Consider the following 13593-nt stretch of genomic DNA (forward strand, 5'->3'; position numbering starts at 1 on the left):
CGGGCTTAACGAAAAAGATTCCTACGCGGATATCTTACGGCGTGTTAAGACAGACCCAAAGCTACACACGCTGGGTAAACAGGTCTCGAAGATCAGGCGCACGCGAGAAGGAAATATGATCTTCGAGCTGAAAAAGGACGAAACGGCCTGTGGGATGAATTACAAGGATCTCCTACAGGAGTCTGTGGGAGAAGCGGGGAAAGTAACAGTACGTGGCAACGAGGCGACAATTGAATGTCGTGATATAGATGAAGTCACAGCAGCAGAGACAGTTGAACTCGCTTTGCGAAGTCGGTTCGAACTAGGAAATGCCACCGTGGAAATAAAGATGAAACCGGCGTTTAATGGAACGCAGACGGCGTACATAAAAATGCCGTTAAAGCAAGCGTTGATTGTAGCAGAAGCCAGAGAGGTAGAGGTTGATTGGTCAATCTGTCGCGTCCGCATTTTGCCCCAGACCAGAAGGTGTTATCGTTGTTGGGAGTTCGACCATGTCCTACGTGACTGTAAGGGCCCAGACAGAAGAGAGCACTGTCTACGCTGCGGTGAAAAAGGGCATCAAGCGCGAACCTGCGTCAAACCAGCAGTGTGTCTCGTGTGCCCCCCGGGAAGCAATGCACACCAAGTCGGAGGAACCCGTTGCCACGCAGCTCGGAAAGCATGGAAGTAGTCCAAGTGAACCTTAACCATTGCGAGGCTGCACAGGATCTTCTGTGGCAGGTGATAATGGAGGAAAAAGGCGATGTGGCCATTATATCAGAACCCTATCGTGCACCAGGTAACACCAACAACTGGGTCATGGATAAAACTGAGATGGCTGCAATCTGGGCTGTGGGACCTTTTCCCATTCAAACAGTAGTATCCTGCGGCTTCGAGGGGTTCGTCATCGCCCTGATCAATGGAGTCTATTTCTGCAGCTGCTACGCTCCCCCCAGGTGGGAGCTAAACAAATTCAACGATATGTTAGACAGCCTAGTGGAACAGCTCGAGGGTCGAAGCCCAGTAGTTATAGCTGGAGACTTCAATGCCTGGGCGGTTGAATGGGGAAGTAGACGGACGAACACCAGAGGAGACGCGGTGCTAGAAAGCCTTGCTCGACTGGATGTTGTTTTGGGAAACGTAGGTTCTACTCCCACGTTTAGTAGAAATGATAGGACTTCGATTATAGACATCACGTTCTGTAGCCCAATCCTAGCGCGACATCTGAACTGGAGAGTGAGCGAAGCGTACACTCTCAGCGACCATCGAGTTGTCCGATACGCTGCCATCAGAAGGAGCATGCCAACGACAGTGTATACTAACGGCACCCTAGGTTGGAAAATTCAGTTTTTCGACGAGGAGCTGTTCAAGGAGGCGTTAGCCTTTGGTGGCTTCGCAGATGCGCGCAGCGTGCACGAACTAGCAGCTGGGTTGACTGATGCTTGCGATGCGACAATGCCGAGGAGAAAAGCCTCCAGCTGTAAGCGAAACCCTGCCTATTGGTGGAACGCTTCTATCGCGACACTACGGGCCAGGTGCATAGCAGTACGCCGGAAATTACAGCGGGAGAGACGTATTGGAAACCGAGATCAACTGCGAGCAGCATACGTCACGGCCAGGTCTGAGCTGAAGAGAGCAATTAAAGACAGTAAGAGGAGATGCTTCCTGGAGCTTAGTGCTGAAATTGCTCGGAAGCCCTGGGGTTTTGCCTACAAGACAGTGATGCAGAAGGTGAAAACTCGCCAAGAGCCTGTGGAACGATGTCCCATGAGGCTTAAAAGGATCATTGGGAATTTGTTCCCCACTCATGACGCTCCAGAACTGTACACTACCTTCAGAACTTCAGAAAAAGAGATTGAGCCAATAACTGAAGACGAAATTCTACGGATTGCCGACCGTCTTAAACCTGGGAAAGCACCTGGCCCGGATGGCATTCCAAACGAAGCAGTCAAAGTAGCCATGAGAGCTTTCCCGAAAGTGTTCCAGATTGTACTCCAGGACACACTGAAGTCAGGCCAATTCCCGCCGACGTGGAAACAGCAGAAGCTGGTGCTAATACCAAAACCAGGAAAGCAGCCGGGCGACCCATCAGCTCTAAGGCCTTTGGGGCTCACTGATTCCCTGGCTAAGGTACAGGAAATTCCTATTCTGGATCGCCTGACAGTGCACACGGAAGGTCCGCTTGGACTTTCTAAGCGGCAGTTTGGATTTCGGAAGAAGCGCTCAACAGTCGACGCAATGTTGGCAGTGCTGGAGACGGGATATGCTGCGTTTCGGAGAAAAAGGTCCGGTGCACGTTACTGCGCGTTGATTACAATCGATGTAAAAAACGCCTTTAACAGTGCTAGCTGGGAGGCAATTGCTGCTGCGTTGGAGCGCATGGAGGTTCCCCCGTACTTGTGCAGGCTCTTGAGTAATTATCTTCAAGGACGGGTGCTACAATATGACACGGAGGAAGGAGTCCGGACAACCTCGATTACGGCAGGCGTCCCACAGGGATCAGTTTTAGGACCCACTCTGTGGAACGTCATGTATGACGGGGTGCTGACTCTCGCACTGCCACCAGGAGCTCAATTGATCGGGTTTGCAGATGACATCGCCCTTACAATAACCGGCGAAACGATTGAGGAGATCGAGATGCTGGCAACGGACGCAGTCAACAGGATTGATAGGTGGATGAGAGGGGTAAAGCTGCAAATTGAGCACGCGAAGACGAAGTTTATAGTCATCAGCAGCCACAGGGAAGTACAGAAAGCTACGATATTGGTTGGCTCGCACCACATTGAGTCTACCAGATATCTAAAATATCTCGGAGTCATAATCGACGATCGGCTGAACTTCAAGCAGCACCTCTTAGAAGTGTGCGGGAAGGCTATGAAGACCGCAAATATGATGGCAACATTCATGCCAAATATAGGTGGACCAAGCAGCAACATTAGGCGCCTACACGCTAATGTAGCTACGTCCGTAGTGAGGTACGGAGCCCCTGCGTGGGCGCACATCATGTCGGCGAAGCAGAACCGGAAAGCTGTGGATAAGGTACACAGACGATTGGTCATGCGTGTTACCAGTGCGTATCGTACCATATCGTATGATGCGGTATGCGTAATTGCGGGAATCATGCCGCTCTACATCACCCTTGAAGAAGACGCGAAGAACTTCCGCAACGCACGCTCGGGGGAACCTCTTGCTGATGGAGCAGTTAAGTCGGAGTCAAAGAGGAAATGGCAGGTGGCTTGGAGCAACTCGGCGAAAGGGAGATGGACCTATTCCTTGATCCCCGACGTTGAAACGTGGCTGGGAAGGAAACATGGCGAAGTGAACTTCTTCGTCACACAATTTCTCTCCGGTCATGGCTGTTTCAGGAACTACCTGCATAGATTCCGACATGCCGCTTCACCACGATGCCCAGCATGCGGGGACGTAGATGAGACAGCTGAACACGTTTTGTTCTACTGTCCTAGATTCGCTGAGGAGCACCGGCAATTGAGCGACAAGTGCGGAACGGCAGTGAACGCGTCGAACATCCTGCAAGTGATGTTGCAGAGTGCAGATCTGTGGAAGGCAGCTGAAACGGCGATGCGATCGATTCTGGTGAAACTGCAGAAACAGTGGCGACAAGATCAACGGTTTGGTCTCGCATGAGTGTGTGCTGTGCTGTGTATGTGATGTCCAGTGTTGTGTTGTGTTGTGAAAAAATAAAAAAAAAAAAACAAACAAAAGTGTTGCTTGTTGCTAGCGCGTATCATAAGACAGACTGAGTGCCACAGCACTGCCTCTCCCATGAAGTAATACCGCGAGGTGATTCCGTGGGAGGGTGCACAGGGTTCAAGGAGAGTTTTTTACTGGGTAAAAATCCCATGTCCCCCATTGTGGGTGTCTTTCGAAAATTTTAAACTCCTTGTAAAAAAAAAAAAAAAAAAAAAAAAAAAAAAAAAAAAAAAAAAAAAACATTAGCCAAGACACATTAGCCGAGACACCTTAGCCAAGACACCTTAGCCAAGACACCTTAGCCAAAACACCTTAGCCAAGACACCTTAGCCAAGACACATTAGCCAAGACACCTTAGCCAAGACACATTAGCCAAGACACATTAGCCAAGACACCTTAGCCAAGACACCTTAGCCGAGACACCTTAGCCAAGACACCTTAGCCAAGACACATTAGCCAAGACACATTAGCCAAGACACCTTAGCCAAGACACATTAGCCAAGACACCTTAGCCAAGACACCTTAGCCAAGACACATTAGCCAAGACACCTTAGCCAAGACACATTAGCCAAGACACATTAGCCAAGACACTTTAGCCGAGACACTTTAGCCAAGATACCTTAGCCGAGACACCTTAGCCAAGACACCTTAGCCAAGATACCTTAGCCGAGACACATTAGCCAAGACACCTTAGCCGAGACACATTAGCCAAGACACCTTAGCCAAGGCACCTGAGCCAAGACACCTTAGCCAAGACACATTAGCCAAGACACCTTAGCCAAGACACATTAGCCAAGACACATTAGCCAAGACACTTTAGCCGAGACACTTTAGCCAAGACACCTTAGCCGAGACACATTAGCCGAGACACATTAGCCAAGACACATTAGCCAAGACACATTAGCCGAGACACATTCCCACTTGGCAAAAGTCGTACGACATCGAGGCTTATTAGCCGGCTTATTAAAAGCTTACTAGCAACTTAGTAAGCCTCGTTCGTGGATCGTTCGCGGGGGTGGGGGAATCGGGTACAGGGGCGGGGCGTATGCCGTATGTACGCTTGTATATAGCCTGCAAGCTTGCAGGCTTATTTATAATAAGCTTTGGTAGCCTAATAAGCTTCAGTGTGTCCCGTTCTTTCCTTCGCTTTTTTGTTCTTTCTCGCTTTCCCTTTCTTTCCTATTGCTGCTTTCGGGACACCCTCGTCCCGAACACACCACGACCGTGAACGAAATAATTACCAGGAAATACATACGATCCCTTTTTTTATTGCACATACGCTCATCATGCGACAAACAGGTAAAAAAACTGAGGTTTCTGTAAATATATAGAAGAAAAAAAAAACGGAGAGACGTGAGAAATCTTTACACTTTGTTTTTTTTCTTTAACTCATTTCGAGTGTTAAAATGCGTTCCTCATCCTGCGGTTTAACTCCGGCTTCACCCTTTCCGCTTCACGGCCAAACTCTTTCCATCAGCTGATCGACTCGATGGGATTCACTACGCACAAAACACAAGGAATAGAATTAATTCACTTATCACAATCACTAGTTTTCACATTACTTACCGGAGCAAAGAATCACTTCACAAAACACGATAACGCTTGCGCACACACCTCCGCCTCCAGCAAAGGCCAAACTCATATGAATACGCCAAAGACAGGGCAAAAGCAATTTTGCAGTGAAAGAAAGGAGACAGCGAAAAACAATATAGTGCCACACTCCTCGACAGGCTTCAAAGTGTGGAACCAAAATTGTCTAACACTTCGAGCATGGGACCGTTCAGGTGTGGGGTTGGTTGGTGACGCAGGTTGCGGTGAGGGTTTACATAGAATATAGGAGCGTGTGTGAGTGAGGTAGGGTGGTGGAGTGAGAGTTTGTCGTACGATCGCTCGAAAGTGAGGGTCAGGGGCAGTGTTGTGAACGGTGATGTTCATTGACATGCAATTGTTGACATTCACTCTGTTCGAAGATTCGCATTCGCATCCAGCTCTTTCATTTGACATTCACGTTAAAAAATGTCATTCGACACAATGACATTTTTTGAATCCATTCATTTGACTATTCGTTTGACCATCAATAGTAGGCTACGCAAACCTTATAGTTTGTCTTGTAAATTATATTCAATTAACAATTTGTTGAACGACTGTGCTTTGCAGGAATCCTTTAGGTGACACAAAATACGGTGTGGCGAGATTACCTGGAGCAGTGATTGAGTGAAACCGTAATAAATCGCCCAAACTAAATCCTCATTGATTTCAATATAAAAAAAGAATATCTTAGTTTTATCCCAAAAATGGAAAACTTCATTAATGATTATTTTGTTCCCAGCGTCAACGCATTATAATTTACGGAATTCCTTTGGATATTATGTTTCGAAAAAAATGTCAAAAAATGTCAAATGACATTCAAACTACACTGTTTACATTTCATGTCGCCGCAGAAACTCTGACGGTAAAACAAAAATGAATATCACTCCATGAATGTCATGTCATGGCAACGTAGAATGTCTTCGAATAAAAATTGATGTTGACAGACGCTTGCTACGAATGTCATAAAAAATGTTAACAGTTCACAACACTGGTCAGAGGTAGCGAGAATGAAGAAATTTCCCCCCTCTCATGCGATTTCTGCCAAGTGGGTTAGCCAAGACACCTTAGCCAAGGCACATTAGCCGAGACACATTAGCCAAGACACATTAGCCAAGACACCTTAGCCGAGACACATTAGCCAAGACACCTTAGCCAAGACACCTTAGCCAAGATACATTAGCCAAGACACCTTAGCCAAGACACATTAGCCGAGACACATTAGCCAAGACACCTTAGCCAAGACACCTTAGCCAAGACACCTTAGCCAAGACACCTTAGCCAAGACACATTAGCCAAGACACATTAGCCAAGACACCTTAGCCAAGACACATTAGCCAAGACACCTTAGCCGAGACACATTAGCCAAGACACATTAGCCAAGACACCTTAGCCAAGATACATTAGCCAAGACACCTTAGCCAAGACACATTAGCCGAGACACATTAGCCAAGACACCTTAGCCAAGACACCTTAGCCAAGACACCTTAGCCAAGACACCTTAGCCAAGACACATTAGCCAAGACACCTTAGCCAAGACACATTAGCCAAGACACCTAGCCAAGACACATTAGCCAAGACACATTAGCCGATACACATTAGCCAAGACACCTTAGCCAAGACACCTTAGTTAAGACACCTTAGTTAAAACACCTTAGCCAAGACACTTTAGCCAAGACATATTAGCCGAGACACATTAGCCAAGACACATTAGCCGAGACACCTTAGCCAAGACACCTTAGCCAAGACACATTAGCCAAGACACCTTAGCCAAGACACCTTAGCCAAGACACCTTAGCCAAGACACATTAGCCAAGACACATTAGCCAAGACACCTTAGCCAAGACACCTTAGCCAAGACACCTAGCCAAGAAATATTAGACAAGACACCTTAGCCGAGACACATTAGCCAAGACACCTTAGCCAAGACACCTTAGTTAAGACACCTTAGCCAAGACACCTTAGCCAAGACACATTAGCCGAGACACATTAGCCAAGACACCTTAGCCAAGACACATTAGCCAAGACACCTTAGCCAAGACACATTAGCCGAGACACATTAGCCAAGACACCTTAGCCAAGACACCTTAGCCAAGACACATTAGCCGAGACACATTAGCCAAGACACCTTAGCCAAGACACCTTAGCCAAGACACCATAGCCAAGACACCTTAGCCAAGACACATTAGCAAAGACACATTAGCCGAGACACATTAGCCAAGACACATTAGCCGAGACACCTTAGCCAAGACACTTTAGCCGAGACACATTAGCCAAGACACATTAGCCAAGACACCTTAGCCAAGACACCTTAGCCAAGACACCTTAGCCAAGACACCTTAGCCAAGACACATTAGCCAAGACACCTTAGCCAAGACACCTTAGCCAAGACACATTAGCCAAGACACCTTAGCCTAGACACCTTAGCCAAGACACCTTAGCCAAGACACCTTAGCCAAGACACATTAGCCGAGACACATTAGCCAAGACACCTTAGCCAAGACACCTTAGCCAAGACACATTAGCCGAGACACATTAGCCAAAACACCTTAGCCAAGACACCTTAGCCAAGACATCTCAGCCAAGACACATAAGCCAAGACACATTATCCAAGACACATTAGCCGAGACACATTAGCCAAGACACCTTAGCCACGACACCTTAGCCAAGACACCTTAGCCAAGACACCTTAGCCAAGACACCTTAGCCAAGATACCTTAGCCGAGACACATTAGCCAAGACACCTTTGCCGAGACACATTAGCCAAGACACCTTAGCCAAGGCACCTTAGCCAAGACACCTTAGCCAAGACACCTTAGCCAAGACACCTTAGCCAAGACACATTAGCCAAGACACATTAGCCAAGACACTTTAGCCGAGACACTTTAGCCAAGACACCTTAGCCAAGACACATTAGCCGAGACACATTAGCCAAGACACATTAGCCAAGACACATTAGCCAAGACACCTTAGCCAAGACACCTTAGCCAAGACACCTAGCCAAGACACATTAGACAAGACACCTTAGCCGAGACACATTAGCCAAGACACCTTAGCCAAGACACCTTAGTTAAGACACCTTAGTTAAGACACCTTAGCCAAGACACCTTAGCCAAGAAACATTAGCCGAGACACATTAGCCAAGACACATTAGCCGAGACACCTTAGCCAAGACACCTTAGCCAAGACACATTAGCCAAGACACATTAGCCAAGACACATTAGCCAAGACACATTAGCCAAGACACCTTAGCCAAGACACCTTAGCCAAGACACATTAGCCGAGACACATTAGCCAAGACACCTTAGCCAAGACACTTTAGCCAAGACACATTAGCCAAGACACATTAGCCAAGACACCTTAGCCAAGACACCTTAGCCAAGACACCTTAGCCAAGACACCTTAGCCAAGACACCTTAGCCAAGACACCTTAGCCAAGACACCTTAGCCAAGACACATTAGCCAAGACACCTTAGCCTAGACACCTTAGCCAAGACACCTTAGCCAAGACACCTTAGCCAAGACACATTAGCCGAGACACATTAGCCAAGACACCTTAGCCAAGACACCTTAGCCAAGACACATTAGCCGAGACACATTAGCCAAAACACCTTAGCCAAGACACCTTAGCCAAGACATCTTAGCCAAGACACATAAGCCAAGACACATTAGCCAAGACACTTTAGCCGAGACACATTAGCCAAGACACCTTAGCCAAGACAACTTAGCCAAGACACCTTAGCCAAGACACCTTAGCCAAGACACCTTAGCCAAGACACCTTAGCCAAGACACCTTAGCCAAGATACCTTAGCCGAGACACATTAGCCAAGACACCTTAGCCGAGACACATTAGCCAAGACACCTTAGCCAAGGCACCTTAGCCAAGACACCTTAGCCAAGACACATTAGCCAAGACACCTTAGCCAAGACACATTAGCCAAGACACATTAGCCAAGACACTTTAGCCGAGACACTTTAGCCAAGACACCTTAGCCAAGACACATTAGCCGAGACACATTAGCCAAGACACATTCCCACTTGGCAAAAGTCGTACGACATCGAGGCTTATTAGCCGGCTTATTAAAAGCTTACTAGCAACTTAGTAAGCCTCGTTCGTGGATCGTTCGCGGGGGTGGGGGAATCGGGTACAGGGGCGGGGCGTATGCCGTATGTACGCTTGTATATAGCCTGCAAGCTTGCAGGCTTATTTATAATAAGCGTTGGTAGCCTAATAAGCTTCAGTGTGTCCCGTTCTTTCCTTCGCTTTTTTGTTCTTTCTCGCTTTCCCTTTCTTTCCTATTGCTGCTTTCGGGACACCCTCGTCCCGAACACACCACGACCGTGAACGAAATAATTACCAGGAAATACATACGATCCCTTTTTTTATTGCACCTACGCTCATCATGCGACGAACAGGTAAAAAAACTGAGGTTTCTGTAAATATATAGAAGAAAAAAAACGGAGAGACATGAGAAATCTTTACACTTTGTTTTTTTTCTTTAACTCATTTCGAGTGTTAAAATGCGTACCTCATCCTGCGGTTTAACTCCGGCTTCACCCTTTCCGCTTCACGGCCAAACTCTTTCCATCAGCTGATCGACTCGATGGGATTCACTACGCACAAAACACAAGGAATAGAATTAATTCACTTATCACAATCACTAGTTTTCACATTACTTACCGGAGCAAAGAATCACTTCACAAAACACGATAACGCTTGCGCACACACCTCCGCCTCCAGCAAAGGCCAAACTCATATGAATACGCCAAAGACAGGGCAAAAGCAATTTTGCAGTGAAAGAAAGGAGACAGCGAAAAACAATATAGTGCCACACTCCTCGACAGGCTTCAAAGTGTGGAACCAAAATTGTCTAACACTTCGAGCATGGGACCGTTCAGGTGTGGGGTTGGTTGGTGACGCAGGTTGCGGTGAGGGTTTACATAGAATATAGGAGCGTGTGTGAGTGAGGTAGGGTGGTGGAGTGAGAGTTTGTCGTACGATCGCTCGAAAGTGAGGGTCAGGGGCAGTGTTGTGAACGGTGATGTTCATTGACATGCAATTGTTGACATTCACTCTGTTCGAAGATTCGCATTCGCATCCAGCTCTTTCATTTGACATTCACGTTAAAAAATGTCATTCGACACAATGACATTTTTTGAATCCATTCATTTGACTATTCGTTTGACCATCAATAGTAGGCTACGCAAACCTTATAGTTTGTCTTGTAAATTATATTCAATTAACAATTTGTTGAACGACTGTGCTTTGCAGGAATCCTTTAGGTGACACAAAATACGGTGTGGCGAGATTACCTGGAGCAGTGATTGAGTGAAACCGTAATAAATCGCCCAAACTAAATCCTCATTGATTTCAATATAAAAAAAGAATATCTTAGTTTTATCCCAAAAATGGAAAACTTCATAAATGATTATTTTGTTCCCAGCGTCCACGCATTATAATTTACGGAATTCCTTGGGATATTATGTTTCGAAAAAAATGTCAAAAAATGTCAAATGACATTCAAACTACACTGTTTACATTTCATGTCGCCGCAGAAACTCTGACGGTAAAACAAAAATGAATATCACTCCATGAATGTCATGTCATGGCAACGTAGAATGTCTTCGAATAAAAATTGATTTTGACAGACGCTTGCTACGAATGTCATAAAAAATGTTAACAGTTCACAACACTGGTCAGAGGTAGCGAGAATGAAGAAATTTCCCCCCTCTCATGCGATTTCTGCCAAGTGGGTTAGCCAAGGCACATTAGCCGAGACACATTAGCCAAGACACATTAGCCAAGACACCTTAGCCGAGACACATTAGCCAAGACACATTAGCCAAGACACATTGGCCGAGACACATTAGCCAAGACACCTTAGCCAAGACACCTTAGTTAAGACACCTTAGTTAAGACACCTTAGCCAAGACACCTTAGCCAAGACACATTAGCCGAGACACATTAGCCAAGACACATTAGCCGAGACACCTTAGCCAAGACACCTTAGCCAAGACACATTAGCCACGACACCTTAGCCAAGACTCATTAGCCAAGACACATTAGCCAAGACACCTTAGCCAAGACACCTTAGCCAAGACACATTAGCCGAGACACATTAGCCAAGACACCTTAGCCAAGACACATTAGCCAAGACACATTAGCCAAGACACATTAGCAAAGACACATTAGCCAAGACACCTTAGCCAAGACACCTTAGCCAAGACACCTTAGCCAAGACACCTTAGCCAAGACACCTTAGCCAAGAAACATTAGCCAAGACACATTAGCCAAGACATCTTAGCCAAGACACCTTAGCCAACACACATTAGCCGAGACACCTTAGCCAAGACACATTAGCCAAGACACCTTAGCCAAGACACATTAGCCAAGACACCTTAGCCAAGACACCTTAGCCAAGACACCTTAGCCAAGACACCTTAGCCAAGACACATTAGCAAAGACACATTAGCCGAGACACATTAGCCAAGACACATTAGCCGAGACACATTAGCCAAGACACTTTAGCCGAGACACATTAGCCAAGACACCTTAGCCAAGACACCTTAGCCAAGACACCTTAGCCAAGACACCTTAGCCAAGACACATTAGCCAAGACACAATAGCCAAGACACCTTAGCCAAGACACATTAGCCAAGACACCTTAGCCAAGACACCTTAGCCAAGACACCTTAGCCAAGACACATTAGCCGAGACACATTAGCCAAGACACCTTAGCCAAGACACCTTAGCCAAGACACCTTAGCCGAGACACATTAGCCAAAACACCTTAGCCAAGACACCTTAGCCAAGACATCTTAGCCAAGACACATTAGCCAAGACACCTTAGCCAAGACACATTAGCCAAGACACATTAGCCAAGACACCTTAGCCAAGACACCTTAGCCAAGACACCTTAGCCAAGACACCTTAGCCAAGACACCTTAGCCAAGACACCTTAGCCAAGACACATTAGCCGGGACACATTAGCCAAGACACATTAGCCAAGACACTTTAGCCAAGAAACCTTAGCCAAGACACCTTAGCCAAGACACCTTAGCCAAGACACCTTAGCCAAGACACCTTAGCCAAGACACATTAGCCAAGACACCTTAGCCAAGACACATAAGCCGAGACACATTAGCCAAGACACATTAGCCGAGACACATTAGCCAAGACACCTTAGCCAAGACACTTTAGCCAAGACACATTAGCCAAGACACATTAGCCAAGACACCTTAGCCAAGACACCTTAGCCAAGACACCTTAGCCAAGACACATTAGCCAAAACACCTTAGCCAAGACACCTTAGCCAAGACACATTAGCCAAGACACCTTAGCCAAGACACCTTAGCCAAGACACCTTAGCCAAGACACATTAGCCAAGACACATAAGCCAAGACACATAAGCCAAAACACCTTAGCCAAGACACCTTAGCCAAGACACATAAGCTGAGACACCTTAGCCAAGAAACCTTAGCCAAGACACATTAGCCAAGACACATTAGCCAAGCCACATTAGCAAAGACACATTAGCCAAGAAACCTTAGACAAGACACCTTAGCCAAGACACCTTAGCCAAGACACATTAGCCGAGACACATTAGCCAAGACACCTTAGCCAAGACACCTTAGCCAAGACACATTAGCCGAGACACATTAGCCAAGACACCTTAGCCAAGACACCTTAGCCAAGACACCTTAGCCAAGACACCTTAGCCAAGACACTTTAGCCCAGACACCTTAGCCAAGACACCTTAGCCAAGACACCTTAGCCAATACACCTTAGCCAAGACACATAAGCCAAGACACATTAGCCAAGACACATTAGCCAAAACCTTAGCCAAGACACCTTAGCCAAGACACCTTAGCCAAGACACATTAGCCGAGACACATTAGCCAAGACACATTAGCTGAGACACATTAGCCAAGACACCTTAGCCAAGACACATTAGCCGAGACACCTTAGCCAAGACACCTTAGCCAAGACACATTAGCCGAGACACATGAGCCAAGACACCTTAGCCAAGACACATTAGCCAAGACACTTTAGCCGAGACACTTTAGCCAAGACACCTTAGCCAAGACACATAAGCCGAGACACCTTAGCCAAGACACCTTAGCCAAGACACCTTAGCCGAGACACATTAGCCAAGACACATTAGCCAAGACACATTAGCCAAGACACCTTAGCCAAGACACCTTAGCCAAGACACCTTAGCCAAGACACCTTAGCCAAGACACATTAGCCGAGACACATTAGCCAAGACACCTTAGCCAAGACACCTTAGCCAAGACACCTTAGCCAAGACACA

This window comes from Anopheles funestus, unplaced genomic scaffold (genome assembly GCF_943734845.2).
Source record: "Anopheles funestus unplaced genomic scaffold, idAnoFuneDA-416_04 scaffold_11_ctg1, whole genome shotgun sequence".
Classification (NCBI taxonomy): Eukaryota; Metazoa; Arthropoda; class Insecta; order Diptera; family Culicidae; genus Anopheles; species Anopheles funestus.